General features: G+C 43.7%; 1 protein-coding gene across 2 annotated transcripts in view; it reads right to left on the bottom strand.

Moving 5' to 3' along the window:
- Window positions 1-24,465, bottom strand: part of STOX1 (storkhead box 1) — a 57,062-nt gene that overhangs the window by 9,146 nt on the left and 23,451 nt on the right. Inside the window, exon 1 of one of the 2 annotated variants that reach the window (XM_033131333.1) lies at window positions 8,080-8,130. The exons of the other annotated variant lie outside the window; for it this stretch is intronic. The gene's annotated coding sequence lies outside the window, so the exon portion shown is untranslated. Of the gene's footprint in view, window positions 1-8,079; window positions 8,131-24,465 lie in introns of those variants that run through there. 2 annotated transcript variants of the gene reach the window in all.

The raw sequence follows: 24,465 nt of genomic DNA, 5'->3' as shown, positions 1-24,465 counted from the left end.
GAAGATAAGGCTGGAAATGTAAGCTAAACTATATGGTCTTCCTTCCTTGCCAACTTATTGAATGGTCTTAACCTGCCGTTACTTGGGTCGAGTTTTAGGTTCTGCTGGACATCCAAGGGAATCCCTCAATTAACTGGAAATGAAAGCCTGGGACTCAGGAAAGAGATTTAGAAATCAACCAACAGAGATGCAATTTCAAGCTAAAAACTGGAATCAATTCTTTAATAGGAGTAAAGAAGAGAGCCAAAGAACACTTAAATAAGGGACTATCTACATTTAAGAGATAGTAGAAATAGGCACCCACAAAAGAGAGAAAGCACAGTCATAATTAGGGTAGGAAGGAGAGAACCAAGAATATGAGAAGAAGAAAAATGCTTTGAAGTGAAGAGCAAATGAACAGTGTCAAATGCTTGAAAGAGATCAAAATGGTTGAGGAAGAAGAGAAAGGGCCATTAGATTTCTTGATTGAAAGATGACCAATGGGGACTTTGAGGACCATTTCCAAAACAAGAACACAAATTCAGAATGAAGGGAGTTTGTGAGAAAAAAGTTAATGAAGCTTCCTTCTAGGTCAGGGTTTCTCAACTTCGGCACTTTTGACATTTTGGGCTAGATATAGGGTGACCAACCATCCCAGTATGCCCAGGACTGAGGGATGTTCTGGGACATAGGATTTTTCAGTGCTATACCCAAGAAAGTCGAAGGCAAACAGTGATGGTTGGCTACCCTAGGCAAATAATTATTTGTTGTGCAGGACTGTCTTGTGCATTGTAGGATATTCAGTAGCTCCCTTGGCCTCTACCCACTAGATGCCAGTAGCATCCCCCAGGGTTGCAGCCAACCAAAAATGTCTCCATTGCTAAATGTCCAGGGTGCGGGACAGCCCCAATTGTAAACCATTATTCTAGACCATTTATTGGAAAAATCTGACTGTAAAAGAGGAGAAATAGAACACAAAAGGAATGTGACTGTGTGTGTATGTTGTGGTTTTCTTTCAAGATCTCTGCACATTTGTATGCCAAGAGGAAGGGCTTCGTGCCAAGGACTGAAATGACTCTGGGAGAGAGACCAGCAATACAGCAAGATCCCAAAGGAAGGGAAAGGGAAAATATATAAAGGCACAGGTAGAAAAACTATCTTAGAAATGAGGAAGATATTACCTTATCTGAGACTTGAGAAAAAACAAAACACTGAGGGTGGCAGAAGAATGGAACATTGAAGCATAGAAGGAAAAAGATATTAGCATAGCAAGGTCATCTGATCTCTAAAGTTAGACAGGGAGAAAGTGGAGAGGCATGGGAGAAAAAAATGGGAATGAAGACATGAAGGGTGAAAAGGGCGTGTAAGGAGCTATTCTTGGAGTATATTGGGAAAATTTTAAAAAATCAATATGAAGACTGATTTAAGACCTGAATCTCAAGGTGATATAAGTGTGGTTTCCGGCAGATGAAATGGCAAAAAAGGATGAGAGCCAAAGATGCCACCAGCAGTGATTCTAAAACTTGAATGTGCGTATGAGAATCAAGGGGTTGTGCTAATGTGCAGATTCTGACTCCAAGGGTTGAGCTCAAGTAGTGCCTGTGATTCTGCATTTCTAACAACCTCCCAGGTGATGTCCAGGCTGCAGGTCTGAGTACCATTCTTTGGAGTGGAGGGCTTAGGACGTTAACGACAGCAATGTTAAAGCAGCTAACCAGTCAACAAATAAACATGGCCCGGGGACTGCAGGGGGAGTGACGTGTAGCCAGAAGGAAGCCAAAGAACTGAGAAAACTTGGCTATACTTATCCTGCAGTTGCCTCGCCCAGTGACAGTGGAGAACCCAGTACATTGTATGGGTTGTTCTGGGTGAGGACTGGCAACGTGAGAAGGGCTGTAGCCAAAGCTGTTTAAGTGTCCCATAATACTTATCGTATCTGCCTGAAGATAAAGGACTCTTGGAAGGAAACTGATCTGCAGTTTCCTCAGCTGCAGACCACACCTGGACTGTTTCCCTGTTTTCTTAAGCTTCTCTGTCAGCCTAGAGCACCTCTGCCATGGAAGTTCACAACGCAGAACTGAATTGCTGCTTTGGCAGCCTAGGGACGGATCCCCTGTTGGTGTGCTTGTGGCTATCCCATTGGGAGACTCTAGGATACCTATAGCATTCTCAGAAGCTAGGATGAATGGCTAACCAATTAATTAACATTTCAAAAGACAGTGATGAGAGATGGTGCTTTGAAACTGTCCAAGTGGGACATTAATTGACCAAAAACTCAAAATCCTCATAGAAACTCCTTGAGCTAAGTTAGGTAAAAAGCCTCTCTCCTTATTTTCATTCCCTCTTTGGCTTTCTTTTTCCCTCTGCATCTGAGATTTAATATTTCTTCTCTTTCATCTCCCTCCTCAACTAGACAAAACAGAATTAAAGAACAATTTTTTTTTAAGTAGTGAAAAAGCAGTTTATTAGAAGAAAAAGTACACTTCAAAGAGCTAAAAGGGGGCCAAGCAGAAAGCAGTGGCTCAAAGCCATTATTAGAACAGCAAATACACTCCAAAGAGTTTGAAGCGCCCCCCACCCCCACCCCAGCAAAGTCAAGGTTCTCAAAAAGGCCTAAAGAACAATTTCTAATATATGTATGTTTCTTTAACATAATTCTCTGTGCTTATTTAAAATAAATGACTTCAAACTTTTATATATCTCTTTTCCTCATCTGTCAAAATGTTGTGACTTTTTTCCTCATATGTGATCTTAAATTGATTACCAGCCCCCACTTCCTGTGGACCAGAAGTCCTTAATTCAAAGAAGATGGAGGAAAGGTCTCCTTAACTAGAAAGAAAAGGGCTAGAGTATTGGAGTAGAGGGCAAAACCTAAGAAGTCCTTCTTGCTTAACCATACAATACACATTCGAGCCTCACCTCATCCCTGCCTAAACCAAGTCTCTTTGAACTTTGAGATGCGCAGAAAGGGGAATACTTTAAAAATAGAGTTGAGTGAGCAGGCTGTCAGCGCGCGTCTGGTGCCCTGGCTGCGCCCCCTGCCGGTAGCCGCCCATTTCTGTGCAAATGAAACAAGGAAGCTGTTCCTGGGGTCCAGTATTGGGGTCTCCACTGTGCCTTTGGGCTAGACCTGAAAAAGCCCATTTTCTAGTTCAATCCTTAAGCTTTTTCCATATTTTCATAGGGAAACAGTCAGATTTTTCATGGGGTGCATGGGATGATCCTGTACATTTATTTCTCTGCAACCTCCTGTATAAATATTGCAAACTAAAAGTTAAAAAATAGGTTTCTCAAAAAGCACTTTTAGTTGACAAGCAGAAACGTATGAAAAACTTTGACAAGCAGAAATTTAAGAAGTTTTTTTCTTACATTTTTAAAATTGGAAACTTTTAAAAAGAATCCTAACACTGCTGGTCAAATCCAAAGACACTCTTAGAAACTGTATTCATAATTCCTACCATGGTGTGGGAAATGTGTATTTTATTATTGAAATTTTATTTATTTTAAATTATAGTTGACATATAGTATATTAGTTTCAGGTTTACAACAGGGGGATTCAACATCCATATATACCTTATGAAGTGATCATCTCAAGGGGATGTGTATTTTAAAAGAGTAAACAAATCTACTACCAATTAGGAAGACAAATTACCTTTTTTTCCTTCTTAAAATTAATACAAATATATGTCAGCTGCCTTTTAGAGAACATGTTATATCGCATTTAACCTCTGCTTTGGAACTCCCTTCTAGACAAAGCCTAGAGTACATTTCCTTCACAGCCGTTGCTAAGCTGCATCTCCAGGTGCATAAATCATCAAGAGTTTTTTATTCAAGGAAGCAGAGTGAACCGTGCCTGACATGGAAACTTCTGTGATGGATGCAGGAATCATGTTCAAGCTATAACCACAGTTGGTTACTTCTGCATTTCTTGGGGTTTTGGAATATAATAACTAAATTACAAAACTTAACTTTCTGTGTAGAAGATCCCACTTACAGCTTCCCACTTACAGTAAGACAAGGCCCGCCCTTTGGCTTTATCCTCAACTACTGTGGGTAACTGAAGAGCACCATTAAGTCCAGGCCTGCTGTGGACCTCTGACCCCTGAGAAGGAGCAAGAATCAGAAGACTAGGAGAGGCTATGGGGCAGAGTAAACAATTCACAACAATGCTCTCTTTGTTTACACAGTCTTGTACTCTTGGGTGCTGCAGAAATGGGAAAAGTGTTCATGCTGAAAGACTGGTTTCACAAAACATAGCAACAAAGCAGAATCATATAGATTTGTGCCTGCTACATTTAATGCCATCTTTTCTGCAAAGGACATTTTTGTTAATTTCATGATTCTCTTCTGTACTTCCAAAGGATTTAGTTGGTAAATAAAATTTTTTAAAATGTCCAAGTTAGGATAAGGCAAGTTATGAGTTTTAAAACAATTATTTTTTTTAGAAGTCTATGGGCGGGGTGGGGCGGGGCGAAGAGTGCACAGCAGATTAAATGTATGTAGCATGTAGATGCCCAATCAGCAAATGAAAATACAGAACTCTTAACTATCAAAACTGATGACATCCAGAGAAATCCAGGGCAGGCCCAGGCCTCTTATAGCTTGGGATCCTCAAACTGTGACTAGAATCACCCTCCTGTGTGATGGACATAAATTCATATAACCCTAGGCAACCCATCCCTGCCCCCTGGTGCCTAATGACAGTGGCCTAGAGAGCCCCTGCCAACAGGAGCGGGAACCCTGGAAAAGCGTAGCTTGCTCCTGGAGATGGTGACAATCCCTTGACAATAATCCAGTGCAATCAAAGACATGATCGGAGATCTGAGGAAAGGGGGGTGGTTTCTTTATGTCAAGACACAAAGGCCTCCTCCACAGGCCTCGGAAGGCCCCAAGAGAAGAATACCCTATCCTGGCTATTTCCTAACAGCAAAGAAATGTGGCTGAAAGAGCCATTTCCGGGCCAGTTCATGAGGTGTGAATACACATGCTTAAATATAAAACAGCAAGAGGTACATTCATGATAAATATGGACACAGCAAGACTGTCTTTCACCAGACCCAGAGAGGGCAGCTGGAGTGGCAAACCCTCCCCAAGCTGTGGTACTGGAGAAATCTTCAACCAGGGACACTGGACTCCCATCTGCTAGTTACAAATCACCAACTGGAAGCTTTAGTAAAGCAAACTTAAATTTTTCCTTCTCATAAATGGGAGCGCTGGTGCCAGCAGAGTGACTTGTCCAGCAAGGCTCTTTTCCCCAGGGTTCGTGGGTCCAGGGGGCACAAGCCAACAGAAATGTGACAGTGATCAGCCCCGGCACCCTGTGTGAGGTCTGATGTAGGGGAAACAATATTGGGCTTCAAACAATATCTTCACTCCAGGTCATGAAGGTGATTATCAATTAGTTTAAGGCGAAGTTTAGAATCATGACCATTTTAGAGGAAACTGCCAGATACAAAGAAGACATGGGACCTCGGGCCTCCAAGTGAGAAAGGCAGAAGCAAAATCAAGATACAGTCTGCCTCGGCCCAATCCTGGTTTTGCGTTGTCCACTGAAAAAACCCTTGAAGTAAAAGCATCTTTATCAAAATTGAGTGTGTTTATTTTGATATCTGAATGCTCTAGTTACATTTCAGGGACAAAATTAAAGTTTTACGTAAGAACTTTCCCTTTAGGGGAACAAAAATTAACTATTATTACCATGTAATATTTAACTTATATTTTAAGGCATCTAAACAATTCTAAGAGGGCCGCCTCATGGAATCTAAATGTAGACATTTTTATTTTATTTTTTTATTGGGGAATATTGGGGAACAGTGTTTTTCTCCAGGGACCATCAGCTCCAACTCATTGCCCTTCAATCTAGTGGAGGGTGCAGCTCAGCTCCAAGTCCAGCCGCCGTTTTCAGTCTTATTTGCAGGGGGCTCAGCCCACCATCCCATGCGGGAATTGAACCTGCAAGCTTGTTGTTAAGAGCTTGTGCTCTAACCAACTGAGCCATCCGGCTGCCCTAAATATAGACATTTTAATTTGGGGTGCTTGCATTTGATTTAAGGTCCATAAGAGACTGTGCTACCAAATATGCAAAACGAAGAGCTCTTTGGAAATTTGGAAAGCATTCACATCAGAACTTTTTTCTATCATACTAAAACGTGAACTTGCCATAAAACTAAATTCCAGGCAAAACTAATCCTAACATTACTTATTTCATATTCAACACAAATTTTCTTTTAAGTATAAAAATGTTCAGTCCCCATACAAGTGTGTTTATGAACTGTGTGCTTGGCAGTCTGCCAGAAATTCATGCATTATTGACCTTCAAACGGTTAAACTGAGCCGCTCAAACTCCACTAATTACCCAGACACATGAAATCCGAGACCATCTTTTTGGGCGCCTGTATTGAATCACACTGTGGGAAAGATATCTTCTACGTGCATTAGAGATGACAATAGAGCATGAATAAAACAGCCTGCAGATACACTCAAGTGTAATAAAAAAGGATGTTTTGTTCTAAGTAATCTAAGACGCTTCCCTGATTTTAAACTGTACTTTTATCCAATACAGTATTTCCAAATTTCTTTAACATTAAAATTAATCCTGACCTTTTAAAAATGAAAGTATTTTGTAACAACATGCGTGCCATCATAGATAAGATGCTGTACAAAAATTTCCATGGCTTTAATAATTAAATCAATTGTGTTATAACTTTAAATAGGTTCAGAAAATCAAACAAAATGGGAACAAAAAGAAGAAAGGTTTCAGGCCAGCAGAACCAAGCCCCTCTCCAAGTCTCCCTTTTATTTTCGTAAAATAAAAGAATGCGAACACTTTCCTCCACATTTAGAAACAAAAAGAGTACCAAAACTCAGAAAATGGGTAGTCGGTTTATCTACCATAGAAGCTGAAATTCTTTCCCAAGAGCGGTGATGTTGATTTTGGACTCCTAGACAAATGGTTTCCCTTCTGGGAAATGCCCTCTGTTGAAAAGCTAAAGGCTTCCCTCAGAAAGCTGGGCTGTTCAACAGCAGCAGTCTTTAGAGCTATCTTTTTTAATAACCACATTTCAACCTGTCAGGATTAGTAAATCAGCAGCCACTTTCAAGTGATACATCCATTAATAGCAACTATCAGTTGAGTTGCAGAGACCTTGGGCCATTTATGATGGAGACCCCACGATTTGGCTGTCAGGACAGCACATGAATATGGTAAAAAGACACAGAAGCGGCCCTACTTCAGGGAGCTCTTTGAACCGCTAGCGCCTTTACCCAGGGCCACCACCCTCACTTTGAGTAGAGATACAGGGATGCCTGACTCTGGAGAAGGAGGTGAATGACTCAAAGCAGCTGATTTTCAAAAACACTAAGCCTCATTCCCCCTCAGCCCCAAAGCCCAGTCAGGCCTTGCGGTGCTCTATCCTAACTTCTCTGCCTTTCAAGGCTTCCACTTTGGACGTGTTAATGACTTTACCCAAGTGTGTTGGTTTTCTAAGGATGTCAAAATAAATTATCATAAACTCAGTGGCTTAAAACAACACAAATTTATTATCTCACAGTCTATAGGTCAGAAGTCCAGTGGGCTCCACTGGTTCCTCAGCTCTGAGGAAGACTCTCCTTCCATGCTCATTCAGATTTGGGGCGGAATTCAATTCTTTGTGGTCAGAAGGACTAAGGACTGACGTCCCCGTTCCCCTGATGATTGCCAGAGGGGAGCCTCTTCTCAGCAACTTAAAGCCACTTGCATTTCTCCTCATGTTGCCCCCTTCGTCTTCAAAGATGGCATCATATTATCTTCATACTCAGATTAACTCTTCCATCCATGGCTTCATTTCTGCTTTTAGCCAGAGAAAGTTCTCTGCTTTCAATGGCTCATGTGATTAGATTGGGCCTATCCAGATAATCTGGGCTAATCTCTCGAGTTTATAACCTAATCACATCTGCAAAGTCCTCTTGCCATGTAAGGTAACCTATTCACAGGTTCCGGGGATTCAGATGTGGACATGTTTGGAGGGCCATTCTGCCTACCACAGCAGGTGGAAGGGTTGGGGACAAGGAGAGCCGAGGAGAGAGGCACAAATTGTGACTTGCAGCAGTCCCGGTATTTACCTAAAAATGGCTGTTCAGGAGAACGTCCTTTCTCTGCCTCCAGTCAAACCTGGAACTGATTTAAGATGAACCTTCTTCCCAAGATTCTGGAGGCTGCACAGGCAACGACAGAGACCGGCAGCTCTCATCTCTGCTCAGAGTCATGGTGATGTATATAAAATACCACTGTACAAAACGGGGGAGGCGGGGGGAATTTTAGCACCAAGGTTGTTGTTTGAATAATAGCTCAAGTTCCCTGTAATGAAGAAGCTGTCCTTTATACACACATCATCTTCACATCACAAATGAGCTAATTATACTGGAGGTCACATGATTTGATACGGCTTCCATTCCAGGATCTGCTATGTGGTTCTAAGTCACCTCTCTGGGTTTCCTTGTCTATAAATGTGGGGCTGGGCTAGATCAGCATTTCCCAAAATGTGTTCTGTGGAAAACTGATTCCATGAAATGCTCTGCAGGAAAAGGGTCCCAAGGCCGAATGTTTGAGAAATGCCGTTTGGAGTCACAGCATTGTTAAAGGCTCTCTGAAAACCAGAATGGACAACCAGTGTATTTAACCCAGGTCTTCCCAGTCATATCCGGCAATCACCCCTTTTCTCCAATACCTATTATTATCCTTCGGCTGTGCCTTTTCTCCACTCAAACTGGCCTCTCCCTTAATACTGTGTACTTTCTCATCTTGGCAACTTTGTCCCTATTTCCTCCACCTAAAGCACTCTTCCCCAAACCTCAGTGTTTCAAAATCCTGTCCTAAAGACTGGCTCACATGCTGACTGGCTCTCCCAGGAACTGTTGTTGTCTGGTCACATCAGATGGAGAGATGTTCTCCTTCCTACATGGACCAGTTCAGAAACATTTAGTGAGTGGCTACCATGGCCTAGCATTAGGCACTCATAAAACACTGACAGTATGATAGCACAGTCCTTTATTCATTTCTTATCCAGCAAATATTTACTGAGTACCTACTATATGCCAGTTACTGGGGATACAATACTGAACAGGACACAGTCCTTGCCCTCGAGGGACTCCAATTCTAGTGGAAGAGCAGTGGCTGGAGGCAATCGTAACCCAACACGAGGGCTGTAATTGGTAGGACTGGGACCGTCTTCCTGGGTCCCCCGCCTGAGTGCCATTCTCGTAAGTCTGTGGATGCCTGGGCAGGACCGTCATAAGGAAGAAGACCCAGACTTGTCCCTGTGGGGCCTTGGGGTACCTACGGCAGCGTGGGATAGTACGGGGATCCTGGAATTGGTCAGGCAGACCTGGACTCAAATCCTCCACTTCCACTTACGGTGCATCCTCTTTGAGCAGTCATTAGTGACCATAACTGTTCAATATGATTCACAGTATCTGACTCAAAGATTACTGTGGGAAAACATCCAAAAGCACCTGAAATAAGATTTGATACACATCATTTCTATCAATATTAGCACTCTTTAACTTTTCTTCCCAGATTAGGAATATTAAACTACTTTTTAATTTTAATTTTTCAATTACAGTTAACATTCAATATTATATTAGTTTTAGGTGTACAGAGTAGTGATTAAGCATTTATAGGGATATTAAACTTGGTCATCCCTCGTTCCATGTCATTATTAGTACTTCGAGTTTTTGTCGTAGGGCACTGGTTCTGCGCATGGATGGATTTCTTAGCCAATCCTTGTTTTTCCCGACTCCCATAGCCTAATTGACCAGACACCAGTCCTGGCCATGACCTGGAGAAAAACTGGGAAAAATCAATTTATGTTGGTAAAGCCGACTGCCAGCCCTGCTTTGTTCTACTTGGTAATATTTTACTGTGACCTTTTGTGGCAGGTATTACAGGTAGGCACACTCAACACACATTCCCAGTCACTTTTTTCCTTGCCTTCCTCTAGTGTGGAGGCAGGAAAGCATGTGACTCAATTTCCTGGCCTCACTTTAAGCTAGTGGACATGTACCATTCTCGTGGTCAATGAGATAAAGGCAGCTGGCTGCCACTGCCAGGGGAAGAGACCTCTCAAGGAAAGGGCCCTTCCTTCATCTTCTACCGTTTCATTCTTGACTCCTTCTTCCAGCTGGATCTTGAAGAGGATGCAGCCACCTTGTGACCATGAGGTGACCAGTAGGATGTCAAAAAAAACACCCAATAAAGAAGACAAAGCAGAGAGAGCCAAGGTATCTGGCCCCGGGCTGACGACCTCCAAACCTCTTGTTATGAGACAAATCTACCCCTCGTTTGCTCATGCTACAACAAAACCCACCTCCAACCAAAGTACTTAGTCAAAGACATTTGACATTTCTATCCTCCTTATAGTTTCTGCTATGGGCAAAATGCTTGTCTTGGTGAGGGCTTGATTAAAAAGCTTCTGAATTTTATGCCAGCCAATGCTTTTATTTCAGCACCTTAACTGCTGAGAAGCTAGAATGTCACACTGATGGATATTTACAGAAAAGGTGTCAGGGCCCCTGCGGCTTTACCCATATCATGTCAAGTCTGGGACGTGCCATGAGAAGAATGTATTGCTAATGTTTAAGTCTGCGGAAATCTGTACTAAAAGGTTTACAATAAGCACTCTCCTCTTGACGAGGAAGGATTTCCTTATTGAATGTAGAAATCACAGAGGGGAAGATAAGAACAGTCACAGCTGTACAGCCCGCTCTCAAAATGGGTATCTACAGTTACAGCCCTGAGAACGGGATGCCTTTCAATCTCCCCTGAAAAGAAGTCTTGTGAAACGGAGCCAAAAGTCACCATCACCGGTAACATCAATGTCAGATTAACTCAGGATTTAAAGAGGCAAATAATGAAGAATCCCACTTGTATTTCAGGGGTGGGGATCCCTGCCATTTGCTGAAGTGGCCGTTGGTCCTGAAAGAGCCTGGATCCACCCAGGCCCCAGATCTCTGTGGTTGGGGCTGTACGGTGGAGGACTGAGCCCAGCACGGGCCTCCTGCTCCAACGAGGACTGGGTTCTGTGGTGACGGGAGCTGGGAGAGGGCTCTCCTTTAGTACATCCTGAGATCAATCAACACAATAAACACTGCCTTTTACCCCAGACTACACACATACACACAAACATACTTTACCAAAAGCATCACAAAAATTGCAGCCTCGCCGGTTCCTCTCCTACTGATGGAGGTGGGGATGGGTGACGCAAAATAATGAACAGAATCTTCCCCAGACTCTCTGCCCACAGGTGCCCCGTCAGCAGGGCTGCTCCCACTCAGCCACCCTCTCTCCCACCCCTGAACTGTTTCTGCCCCAATCTGGAAAGCATCACTGAGTTTCTGCATCAATGGTCCCTTTCACTTCTCCCAGACTGTCTGCTATGCTCCAGCTGCTTTCAAGTCGATTACAGACTCGCTGGACTCCCGAAATATTAACTTTTAAAAGATAAAAGCCACTTCGGGAATACAATTCACATAAATATAGTTTTACTTAGAAGCACTTCTAGACTGTTAGAAATTTTAAAGACATAAACTTTTCAATTTTAAGATTGTGAATTCTCTTTTCTTAGCACAGAAGGCTTCGTATTACATCTGGGCAGATGTGACTACCTCAGTAGAACTTGAGCATATTTTCACAAGGTCGATGCCTTAGAAATGAAATGTAAAGTTCACCACCCTGAGGAATCTTAAGAGAGGCTGGCATAGATCTTGTTTAGTATCAGTGGCTCCAATCTCTATCTGTGAGGGTCATCTGATCACTGCTTTTAGGAACCAACTACCTACTTCACACTAAGCCATATATTACTATACCTCTGACCCGAGGCAGCCAGGTGTTTTCTCAGATTACATTCTGGTAGAAAGGGTGTGGATTTGTGCCATGATGTTGTGTGTCCAAGCAGAAACCAGTTGGGTCCATCTGCAGAGGTCATCTGACCTCCTTTTGCCTTCCACACAGATTTGGCTCCCCACCCCAACTTAAAACAAACACACATACTCTCTTCCTCACTCTCTTGGGTTTCAGCCCAGAGAAGGGGTTCCAACATATCTTTGAAATACACTTGCTTCCTGGCTTACTGCTTCTCTAGCCCCCTCTTTTTCCTTTTGGAGTCTTAAGACTGCCATTCTCCATTTTCTCATGAAATATCCCCTCTCCCAAGTGCTGCACAGACAGTACTCCCTGCTACCAATACACGGAAGGTTTTCACCTCCTGCTCACTTCACCTACCTTCTTGCCCAAGTCACCTCTTTCCCTTCCCACTGCCACCTCAGACGTTAGCCTGGCAGCCCAATGCACGGTGTCTCAATTCAGATGGAGGAGAGCAAAGCCAATTCTTGTGGAACCGCCTCAAGCAACACAGACTGCTGGGTCATCGTCCTGCTTCTGTCATGGCCCAATGGAGAGAACTGTTAGCAAGAGAAGCAGAATCTTTGAAGAGCTGGGGTTTTCTGATAAATGTTGCTGAAATCTTGGGATCCTCAGCTAAGTTAATTTACAACTATACAGTGCAAAAAATAATATAAATGCAGCTACTTTAAAACGGAGTCAAAGCTGCCATCCCAGAGGAACTGCCTTGCATGTCTTATACCTCAAACCTTTGGAATGTCCAAACAGGGCAAAATAACCTTTGCACTGGCCCAAAAGCAACATTGTGTCCCAAAGAACTGTTTGCAAAGAGAACAGGAAAGCAGATATTATGAATACCTGATAATGACCAAGGACTGAAAATTTAAAATAGTGTTTAGAATTAACATCACTATGTTAGCTTATTCTGCACCCACAGAAATGCCTTCCTTCGATTAATGTAGTAATTGTTCCCCTTCCCTTTCTCATAAACACCCTTTGTCCTTGTCTCTAAATTGGAACAAAATTTGGGTTTCTGCCTGAATCAGTGCTTCCCAAATGGCTATTCTGTTTTAAATCTCAAATAAATGCTGTTGCCTCCCACTTTAGCCTTTTATTTTTAACAACAGTGAGAAACCTCGAAAGAGATGGACCTAACTGAAGGTGTGTGTATATTTCAAGGGAAAATGAGGCTCCAAGACCTTGGAGACAGCTCTAGGTCATAAAACTTTGAGCCACCGGGGTTACTTTGGCTCCTGCAGAGATGTATTTATATTCTAAAACTTTAGAGGGAGGACCCAGGGTCCTTTCCATCCTGTCTCCAAGCAACAAAGGTAGACTCTTTCTCCTGTCTATAAGTAAAGATAATTCATTTTTCTCCATCCCTCACCTATGGAGTATCTGACCACCCATGATGGAGATTTTTCCATCTGGCTTTCATCGCATTGCCCCAGGGGTAAGCACGGAGCAAGGAAGGGATACTGATGCAGTTATAATTATTTACATAATTTTTATTATTTTGTAAATAACTAATCTGTCTCTGACCTACAATACCCCATGTGCATTCTGAATAAAATTAATAAAGGTGAATATTAAAAGCCCAACAGTTATGGCAGCAAGGATGATGGGATCCTGTTTGTCACATCCTTTACTGGAAGACACAGATGAGAGCCCTGAGGCTGGTTAGCAGGATTTGAAGAATATCCACAGGAACGAACAGCAGATCTGTTGAAAGGATGGGGAAGTTTGATAACCAGGTATCAGGAGACAGACTTGGAAAATGCAGCCCGAATGACACTTCTGGATTTTGCTCTCTCCTTCAATTGGTCCCATAGATCCTTAAGGTGGGCTTTAGGTGGGACAAGAGAAGCTTATGTTGCTCTCTCCTACAGGCAAGAAGAGAGAAAATGAGTTCCCACAGCCAGAGCAAGTCTAGGAGGATCGCAAAGCTAAGCTTAATGCCGCAGGGCAGTGTCTGGACGACTATTTTGGAGACACTTCTCGGCTCCCCTCTGATCCTTAGTTCCCTTTTCCACCCCAGCTGCTCTTCCTGTTTCAGGAGACACTACACTAGTCCCTTCACACAGGTGGAAAGGGGAGTGGGTGGGAGATTTTGAATGTTGATTGCTCTGCTGGATACTACAGAGAGGACCTGGGGTACACAGAGATCCTGAGGAAGGTAGAGTGAGACCTGTGAACGAGCAGACAGCCCTGGAGCCTTCTCACAGAGGCCAAACGGTGGGCAAGAAGGAGAGGGATGTTCCAAAATGCCACCCAGCTGCCTGCATTTTGCCTCTTCACTCCCCAAGGGGAGGAAACAGCTTCTCTCTGCAGCTGTGATTTTTATCCCGGTAAATGCTGATTTTAACTGCTGAGTTGGTGCAAAACTTTGCAGTGGGGAAAAAAGGAGCTTAAAAATGACTCTGTATTGTTTTCAGTGCTATTGCATCAGAATGTATGGCAGAAATTGATTTGGATGTTATATATTTATATGCTTGTCACAAGTGCTGGAGAGGAATATGCTGGAGACAAGCATATATATTTATATGCTTGTCACAAGTGCTGATCAGGAAAAAGGCGCAAAGAAAAGTGTTCATGGGACTCCCTTGCTTTTTGCCACCTGTGGGTGAAGTGAATGCCTCTTAACCCTGAGGTTCTGGCAATGAGGAGAGAACTGTTGACTTCTTACCACCAAACGAGGCCTGAAACCTTTCTGGACTCTAGGTGTGCGAGACAGCACACGTCCCTGTGTGGGATTCCTGCTATGATGCCCCCCTTAGGAAAGGCAGGATGCCGAGACAGCATTTTCAGGGAGGCAGTTTCCAGATTAAGGTACAATTTAGGAGTTTTTGACAGGGTTACTAGATACATACCTTTTGGAAAAGCATGTTTTTTAATGAGCTCTTGTGGGAATCACATGTGCCCATGTGTGGAATGGGTCAACTCAACTCATTAATTTGGAAAGGAGCTTAAAAAAAAAAAATCCTTGCCAAAAAGGAAGGCCCTGCTAGCCAGGCAACAGTTTACGTTTGCATGAGAAAGGGGCAGCTATCCCCATCTGCACCCCAAGCAGTGAAAAGCTGCTGGCTTTTGGGGGACATCAGAGGGAGTCCTAGATTCACAAGGTTTCCCTCAACCGCCTGGCTCACCCAGGCCTGTTGTGGTTTTCAGCCCTGCTCAGCTGAAAACAGGCGTGGTTGCCCAGCTCTGTGGGCAGAATTCAGACTCTGAGACTGTTGAAAGACACCCCTCTGTTATGGTCATGAGCTGTGGAAACAAATCAAGATTGCTGGTGGATCTGTGTGGGTCACAAACAGATGCCCACGGAAAGGGGTTTTCTCCAATGCGGCCACTGCCCAGCCTGACTTCTGGCAGGACTCCTAGGAAAGCTGCAAACCAGAAGGTCATATCACAAGAAGCGTGTCACCTCTACTCACTCAAGTTGACTGAATAGGCTTTGGGCCCTCTCTTGGGGAGCTCTCATTGCTGTCGGTTTTTTGTGTTCGGCCTTTCTGACTCACAATTGGGCAATCTGGGCCTTTTCTGGTTCTAGCAGAGGTTACTCAACAATCAGCCTACTCTGGTACACCCACCTTGATTTTCATTGCAGCTGTCACCAGGGAGGGCTGATTCTCTTCCTCCGCTTTTCTCTGGGTCATGGTCAGAACCGTAAGGGCAGGGGCAGTATAGGTCTGGCTCAAAAAATTATTCAGTTCAGAATTCTGCCCTGACCATTCTCCTGAACATAATGTATCTTTCTCTCTCCCCTAACAATAATCCCAGATTGGCTTGCCTGAAAAGGGGTTTAGGAGGTTTCAATTTAAGTCTGTTTGAATTGTGTGAAAATGTTCTGTAAAGAGGCTTTTTGTCTTTCTTATACCCAGCCCTTCTGGAAGAAAGATCTGGGTAAGAGGAGAGAGGATGATGTTAAAAACAAAACTGTGACATTATAGTAATAAGGCACACTGATTTTGTTACAGTGGAAGGAAAGCAAAAAGCAAGGCCTCAGAGAAGGGAAAACTTTAGACCTGGGGAGACTGGGGGACAAGGGGGAATTAATGCTTCCTCCCCCCGCCCCCGAATCTGCTCCTGGAGCCTTTCTCCCAAAGGGAGAACGAATGCTCCTATGCTGCTCCTGGACCTGCCTTCCTGGCTGCGGTGAGCACTTGGAATTGAAACTGACTGGGGTACTGATGCAGTTATAATTATTTACGTAATTTTTATGAGTGCGCTGTGCTGCCTGACAGCTGACCGCAGACAGGAGGGGACGGCCCAGCTCCTGTATTCTCCATGCAGAACACCTCCAGGTGTGGCCTACACTTCAGGAACAGACGAACTGGTATCATGAGCAAGCAGGACTGCTTAAAACTGCCTGTCTGCAGGCAGGCCCTCTGAAAACAAGAACTGAACTGACCTGAATTATTTGGGCTGAAGCGGGAGCCCCAAAACTTATAAACTGGTGGGAGGTGGGCGGTCATCTTAGGGATTCTGCCCACTTGTGCTGCCTAACTCATGTACAGTCCCACTTGGGGGGCCCTCTAACAATTATAAACTTTGTTCCCGGTGGGAGGGTGCCATGTGTGGCTTTTGGGGCTGTGTGTATGAAAGGCAGGCATTAACTTATCTCTGGCGAAAACACTGATTGACACCTAGAGGTATTATCAGAAACTTTCAAGTGTTTAAGGAAACAACCCAGGTAGACCTAGCAGCCCTCAGACATGAACTTTAAAATGCAGCTTCCTACAATGTGAGTTACTCAATTAGAAAGGTGGGATGAAATTTATTCCTCACTGAAGTGATTCATGACCCTGTCTCAGCCTCAAAGACATGCAGGTCAGCTTCAACTCACGGGGGCCAGGTATATGGTCGACAGAATTTGCCACCGATTTCTTTGCCATGGCAAAGTCTGTGCAAAGTATTAATATATCCAGCTGGACCTGGGTATATGCCTTGGGTCGGGTTAGCAAGGTTAATACAAAAAACCCTGAAGAAGCCACCAGGCATTTTAAAGTAGATCTTTATGTTAAATTTGTTCAAGTGAAACCAAGAAGAGCCTTGGAGGCTGAGAGTAAGACCAGTGCAGTGGGATTGACCTCATCCTGCCCTCGGAGTCCTGCTGGCAATAGCTGGTTACGTGCTGCTTAAGACAAGCTCTGTGGATTTGGTTCTAGCTCCTGCTGGTCACAGGTCAGAGGAAAACAAAATGACCGATGGAGTGGCATACTACAGAAAAATTTACCAGTAACCAACTACAGAGAAACATAAGTGATGGAATCATGGGGTAGAAGGAAGTCATTTTGTGTTTCTAAATAAATTTGGGGTTTTCTAAATAAATTTGTTGAACACTTGGGATCCTGGGTTAAGAGCAAGCCTTGGAAAATTAATTTATAATTGTACCGATAGAGCCCTCCAGATCGATTCACCCAGCTTTGGAGGTATGTTTATATTTCAAGGGAAAATGAGTCTCAGGACCTTGGATAGATACATCTCTAGGTCAAAAGCTGAAGGTTATCTGACCTTCAGCTGACAGGAGAGATGTGTTTACATTGCAAAAGTTAGAGAACCCAGAATGCTCTCCTTCCTGTCTCCAACACACACAGGTTTTTTTTCTCCTTTCTGGAAGGAGAGGCAACTGCCTTTCTCCTGTGTATAAGCAGAGGATGCCTATGGAATATCCAGCCACTTGTATGAGAGGTTTACAACCGCTTCTCATGGCGTCACCCCAGGACTGATGTAGTTGTTACGTAATAACTAATCTGGTTCCACTTCAGAACCTCAGTATGAGGAACTCTGTGGATCACTTCCTAGCAAAACAAAGCTGGTGGATCCTATTTTTTTTAAAAAGCAACCATTCAAAGTCCTTGGAGATTGTTCTACAGGCATACACCAAATGAGGAAACATTTATTCAAAAAAATCTAATAAAACTTGGTAAGAACAATGAGAGTCTGTGGCAATGAGCAACCCCCTTCTTCTTCCCCTACTCCAGCTCAATTTGATGTGTCCACCAGCCAAATAACTCTCCAGGTAACTCACCAAAAAAAAACACCAAAAAAAACCCGGTTTATTCGGGAAAAGAAAAAGAAACAGAACCACCAAGGAGTGCAAGCACACTCACAGTAGGACTGCCTGCCAGCTGCCCACATAGAATAAAGGAACCAAGCACCCAACAGGGCTTCTCCCTTTCTTTGCATCCCTCCTCCGGGAGTTACCACAGAGTTCAATAGGAAGTCAAGACCAGAGAGCTAACAAAGGGCCCAGCTCCACCCATAGTCTTCCCAGCTCTACGGTGAAGAATCTTAAAATGCCAGTTCACTTTTATCAGATGAAAGCTCCACTCCAAGTGAATACAACCAAGAAGTTAGGGCTCCCTCTCCCTTAGTTCCCTGTCAAGGTTTACCATATCCCGCTAGTAGAATAGGCTGGCCCATTTTCCATCCCTTCCAACTCCAAGCTAAAGAGGCTAAATTTACGGGCCGGCCTGGTGGCTCAGGCGGTTAGAGCTCCATGCTCCTAACTCCGAAGGCTGCCGGTTCGATTCCCACGTGGGTCAGTGGGCTCTCAACCACAAGGTTGCCGGTTCGACTCCAGCAAGGGATGGTGGGCTGTGCCCCCTGCAACTAGCAACGGCAACAGCAACTGGACCTGGAGCTGAGCTGCGCCCTCCACAACTAAGACTGAAAGGACAACTTGACTTGGAAAAAAAGTCCTGGAAGTACACACTGTTACCCCAATAAAGTCCTGTTCCCCTTTCCCTTCCCCAATAAAATCTTTAAAAAAAAAAAAAAAGGCTAAATTTAAATTCCTGGTGAGTGTGGCCGAGAGATTGGGGGGTCCCTTCCTCTACCCTGTCCCTACTCACCTAGTCTTTGCTCTACCTCAGGAGCAGCAGGCCAAGGATACTGAGACCCCAACCACCTTCACCCCAGCTCACTCATAGGGCATAGGTTCCACCCTGTTGGGAGCAAGCTGAGAAAACCAGAGGTTACCACTGCAGTCAGCACCAGAGCAGGAGCTCCGTTTGCCCAGGGGAGAGGCATCCATAAGAAGAGTTCCAAAACAGTCCCCAAAGGAACTGACTTTACTTGGAAAAGTGTACAGAAAAGTTCAAGCCTGAGGGCACTCCTGAAAACAATGAGCTAAACTTGAGAACAATAAGCTAAACTATAGGCCAGTGAATGTACGAGTGAGAACCAGAGAAAGAGACAGCCAAACACCTTCCCAGGGTCAGAAAAACCCTCAAAGACTGACCTCAAAAACAATCCCTGGGCCGTCCTGGTGGCTCAGGTGGTTGGAGCACCACATTCCTAATGCCGAGGTCACCGGTTCAATTCCCACATGGGCCAGTGAGCTGCGCCCTCTACAGCTAAGATTGTGAACAACGGCTCTCCCTGGAGCTGGGCTGCCATGAGCAGCGGGAGCTTGGTGTGAGCTGCTGCATGCTGCCAGGAGTGGCCGGTGGCCAACATGGGTGGCCGGCAGCCAGTGTGAGTGGCCGGCAGCCATTGTGAGTGGCCAGCAGGCATCAAGAGCTGCTGTGAGCTGCTATGAGAGGCTGAACAATGACCGAGGGGAGCACAAGGCTCATAATACCACCAGCATGGGCAACGGAGCTGTGTCCTATACAACTAGACTGAGAAACAATGGCATTAACCGGAGTGGTTGGGGGGTGGGGGGACGGAAGAAAGGAGAAAAAAATAAAATAATAAAATAATAAAATAATCGCTGCCAGAATTTAATTAGATCAAACTGCCAAGCTAGTTTGCCCCAGAACACTGTTAAAAACAATGGCGCAATCAGCTGGTAATTAGAGCCTAACAGGAGTGGTATAATACCAAAGGAAGCAGACATCTTAAAGAGTCAAAGAGAGCCATGCTAAAACTACTGTCATCCAGGGTCACTGTGTGCATGACCAAGGCTTCATGCTCCTGGCGAAACAGACTTCACTAACGTAGCCTAGTCAAGTTACAAAAGCAAACACATACTAGTCCCAGAGAGAGGAACGAGGAATCTGTATCCAGAGTTGCTATAACATATTACCTAAAAGGTCCAGTTTTCAACAAGATCACAAGATATGCACAGAACAAGGAACCTGTGACCCATATGCAAGGGGAAAAGTAGGCAACAGACATGGCCTGTGAGAGGGACCAGATGTCAGATTTAAAGACTTCAAGGTAGCCATTGTATGTTCTAGTATCTAAAGAAAAGCATGCTTAAAAAGAAGTAAAGGAAAGTATGAAGACAATGTCTCACCAAATAGAGAATATCAATAAAGAGAAACTATAAATACTAAACGAAAATTCTGGAGTGAAAAATACAATAAGCAAAATTTAAAATTCATTGGAGGCGCTCAACAGATTTGAACTGACAGAAAAATCAGTGTACCTCATAGAGCAACAGAGATTACATAAGCAAATCCAAAGAACAAAGAGAAAAAAGAATGAAGGAAAATGAACCGAGCCTCAGAGAAATGCAAAACTCCAAGTGCACCAATCTATGTGTAAGAAAGAATTACCAGGAAAGGAGAAAGAGAAAGGAACAGAAAAAAATACCTGAACTAATAGTAAAATTACCTCCCAAATTTGCTGAAAAACATTAATCTAGACATCCAAGAAGCTCAAAGAAATTCCAAGTAGGATAATGCTACACACACACACACACACACACACACACACACACAATACGCACACACACCACAATGAAAACACTGAAAGACAAAAAGAAAATCTTGAAAGCAGCGGGAGGAAAACAACTCAGCACTTACAAAAGAGACACAAATAGATTAACAGCTGACATCTCACCAGAAACAGGCCACAAAGTAGTATGATAACATATTTAAAGTGATGAAATAACTAATCTGTCTCTATCCAAAACACTTCATGTGTGCATTCCAGATAAAGGTGAATATTAAAAACCCAACAATACACTAAATGATTTTAAAATTTAATAACTTTTCACTGCCACATTGGAGGACAATTAGAAATTGAGTTAAGACTCATGATTAAGTTTACTCATGGAGCATTCAAACTTCCTACAATGTTCAGCCGCCCTCTTCCATTCTTTTTGCAAGGATGGAGTTGTGTTTGATTTTGTGTGGAGGCCTGTTTCCTCTTATCAACCCATGGAAAGGTATCTGGTCTTTGTCCTCAGGTCCCGGCACAGAGCTCCTAAAACCCTTGGAATTTCCTGAGTGATAAGGGCGATTGGTGGGCCCCTAGATAGCCTCAGGATGGGCACTAGTTGCCAGAAAGACCAAGCCTTGATTGCAGACTTGGAACTTTCAGCCCCACTTCCCAACTTCTGGGGATGGCTGAGGGCCTGGAGATTGCAATATGATCATCAATGGCCAATAAGTTAATAAATCACGTCTATTTAATGAAACCTCCATAAAAACTAAACAAAGTTGGGAGAGCTTCTGGGTTGGTGAATACATCAAGGTGCTGGAGAGGGCATGAAAGCTCTGAACTCCTCTCTCCTTTATCTTGCCCTCTGCATCTCTTCCATTTGTCTGTTCCTGTGTTGTATCCTTTATAATAAACAGGTAACAGTAAGTAAAGCACTTTTCTGAGTTCTGTGAGTTGTTCTAGCAAATTATTGAGCCTGAGTAGGGTGGCTGTGGGAACTCCTAACTTTGTAGCCAAGTTGGACAGAAGTGTCAGTAACCTGGGGACCTGATACCCTCAACTGTCATCTAAAGTAGGGACAGTCTTGTGGGACTGAACCTTAAACCTGTGAGTCTGATGCTAATTCCAGGTAGTTAATGTTAGAACTGAATTGTCAGACACCTAGTTGGCATCTGCAGAGAATGAGGGAATTAGTAGGTGAATTAGAGAATTGGTCAGAATGAACACTTTCACCCTTCCTGCTTTCCCCTCATTCTCTATGCCTCCATCCAATATAATCAAAGATGGTGGGCTGAGTCAGCAACGTTCCTATGGCCACAGCCCTCCCCACAGCCCCACACTCCAAGAGGCATGGCAAACCCACACAGAAGTCTAAGTATAAATAAACAAGATGTCATAGAATCTCAGCTGCTGACAAAGTGTCAATTTTAAAATGAATGTGTATTCAACTCCAAGGAAACTTTTGCAACACAAAACCCACAAGGGATTTCCTTATAGTTTAGGCAAGTTCAAAAGTTAGTGTCTTAGAAACCCTACTCCATTGTTTCCTAAACATCAATCATTTGGGTCACCTTTGGGATTTGGGACCTATCCATATATATACATTTATCTTCCATTATATTAAAATAATTACATTTATGTACCTACTTTCAGTGGAAAATCAGTACCGTTTACTACAATAGAAGGTATACCTTAGTTCACTAAAAAAATTTTTAATGTTTAGGGGTGGGCTATTAGATCTGTTGGTTACAGCGTGGTGCGAGTAGCACCAAGGTTGCGGTCCGATCCCCACATGGGCCACTGTGAGCTGCGTCCTTTTTAAAGAAAAATAAAATAATTTTAATGTTTTAATGTATATTTAAATCAACTTGTGTACCAGCACCAATGCTATACACGGAACACTTTGGGAAATAATGCACTACTCCATTGTGTGGGATGAATGGGTAAGAATGGAAAAAAAAGGCACTGTTTTTGTGAAGTGCCCTGTGTTTGAGAACCAGGCTACCTTCTGAGAAGACTGCCTTTGACTTTCTTTCTAAAAGCACTAACCTCAAGTAACCCCTAACGTCTATAGCGCTTTGATTCAGTAAGAACATTAAAAAAACTAAATACTAAATAATGGTTATTTTTATTACCAAGGCTTTCAACCAGCAAACAACGGGCAACTGCAAGGCTAGACAACTCAGTTTAAAACCCACACACAAAGCCCTGAGCTTTCTGAAAAGCACCATCACCAAAGGCTATAGGCCATTTCATGTGACCCACAATTACCATTTACAGGGCATACCATTCCTTTATTCCTTTTCTTAGTGTTGTGGAGTGTCAGATGGTGGAAAGTTTAAGAGAAACAGATTCTGGGAAAGGCTGGGACAAAAACAAAACAAAGCAAAAGACAAAGTAAACCTCAAAACTGCTCCTCGCAGGTAATTTTCCCACCTATATTCCAATAAGAACCAAAATCCAGAACAGGGATAAAAGAACAATCATGAAAGGAATTCGAGGGCCAAACACCCAAGCCTTGTCCTGCTAAGATCCCACCATCACTAGCTCTCTGTTTCTGTGTACAAGGCCCTCAGCCCAATCAGACAGCAGAGGCCTCACGCAGAAGACAAGGCCTTGAGTAGCCTCGTTCTCTTCAGTCTGATCCAGAGACTGGAATCTGAACTGGTTCAGTCTGAACCAGGCCTTGAGTAGCCTGGTTCTCTTTAGTCTGATCGGAACTCCTCTGATTGAGGACTCCTTCCACAGCTCCCCGAGGCTGAAAGTGACTCTTAGGCGGGCAGTAGGAGGAAATCACACAATTTTCAAATTTTCCAAGCATAACTTTTGTGCACTCTAAACTGTAAATACTATGGACCATTCCATATTTTTAGAAAATAGTGATTTGTAAATTACACAACAGGAAGAAGCAGGAATCACAGGCCTATGAGAATCATTCCGTGATTCAATTGGATGAGAATAGTACATTACTGTGTGGAACACATCCACGGACTTAGGGTGAAGTCCAGAGACAGGGACTGGCCAGTCAGGGGAGGAGTTAGGACTGGAATCTAGGTCTCATAGACTCATAGGCCAATAATGCCTGGACAAATATGAAAAAGCAAAGCCTGGGCCACACTAGTACAGTCCTAATACAGATGAAAGTTGTGTCTTTGTTTTACCACCAGTGCTTTTTCAGCACATGGAATCAAGATAGCCAAAGTACACACACTCGAGTGATAGAATGAGGCCTCCAGGGCATTCTGAGATGTCAAACCGGGGCACTGCACCTATCCTGGCACCCCGCAAGGTCCACCATAATGAACTGCTAACGTTTATTGTGAGTTCACTGTTGCTGGGCACTCTTCTAAGTGCTTTAACTGTATCATTTCATTCAATTCTCCAACTACCCAATGTCGTTTTATTATCTAAGTTTGACAGAGGGGAAGCAGAGACATGAAGCATTAAGTAAATTGCCCCGTTTCAGTTGGTAGCCTTAACAGGATTTGAAGCCAGGAGTCTAGCTCTAGAGCCCATGCTCTTGACCACTAATGTTTATTGGGCACTATGCCCTGAGATCCCTCTTCCCCGTTCTGAAATATCAGCACTAACCAGCAGCACCAGAGGCCCCTGAACAGCCAGGTGGAGGTCGGGTGAAAGAAGGCCTTGCAGGGGCAGCCGGTCAGCTCCGTTGGTTAGAGCGCCGTGCTCTTAACAAGGTTGCCAGTTCGATCCCCACATGGGCCTCTGTGAGCTGCGCCCTCCACAACTAGATTGAAACAACTACTTGACTTGGATCTGATGGGTCCTGGAAAAACACACTTAAATAAATCAAATGTTTAAAAAAAAAAAGAAAAGAAAGGCCTTGCAGACCACCTGGGCTTAGGTGGAAGGAAGGCAGTCAGTGAAGCTGGGTTTGGCCTGACCTGGCAGACGTCTGGCCGGAATTAGCACCTTTCAGTTATAGTCCATTATCAGAGACTAGAGGCAGGTATCAGAGACTAGAGGCAGGT

This window comes from Rhinolophus ferrumequinum, chromosome 16 (assembly GCF_004115265.2).
Source record: "Rhinolophus ferrumequinum isolate MPI-CBG mRhiFer1 chromosome 16, mRhiFer1_v1.p, whole genome shotgun sequence".
In the NCBI taxonomy this organism is placed as follows: domain Eukaryota; kingdom Metazoa; phylum Chordata; class Mammalia; order Chiroptera; family Rhinolophidae; genus Rhinolophus; species Rhinolophus ferrumequinum.
This window is presented reverse-complemented; position numbering and strand designations above follow the sequence as displayed.